Source organism: Panulirus ornatus, chromosome 68 (genome assembly GCF_036320965.1).
Source record: "Panulirus ornatus isolate Po-2019 chromosome 68, ASM3632096v1, whole genome shotgun sequence".
Lineage (NCBI taxonomy): Eukaryota > Metazoa > Arthropoda > Malacostraca > Decapoda > Palinuridae > Panulirus > Panulirus ornatus.
Window position 1 is genome coordinate 17,643,211 of NC_092291.1, and position 520 is coordinate 17,643,730.

The following is a 520-nucleotide window of genomic DNA, read 5'->3' on the forward strand; positions in this document are numbered from 1 at the left end:
CACTAAAAACAGTATCCTTTCTAATATGCTTCTTGCCAAAATTTTATGATCTCTGGTTACTGCCACTGTATCTCAGAAACTGTTCAATGTTGACATAGTTCAACTGATTTAAAAACTTAAAAGCTGTAATCAGGTCACCACTCTCTCTTCTTTCCATGGTGGGCAAATCTGTAGCCCTCAGCATTATATGGTATCTCAGTCTTTCTAATTCAGGTACTAACTTGGCTGCCCTCCTCTGGACTCTCCCAATTAAACATTTATGCTTCTGTAAGTACAGTGACCAGACCTGAGAAGTACATTCCAGTTTAGGTCTATGGTGAGAATAATTAACCTAACATTTCCTTATCCAGGTAAATTCTCAGCAATTCTGATCCCTGCAAGAACAGAATTTGCTTTCATGGCAATTCTCCTGATACAGAGCTCTGGCAACTGTTTGGCAAAATTTTGACTCCAAGCTCTCTCTCACATGCATATTTCTGTCGCTTATTTCCTGCCAGATAATAATTGTACCAAGGTCTTC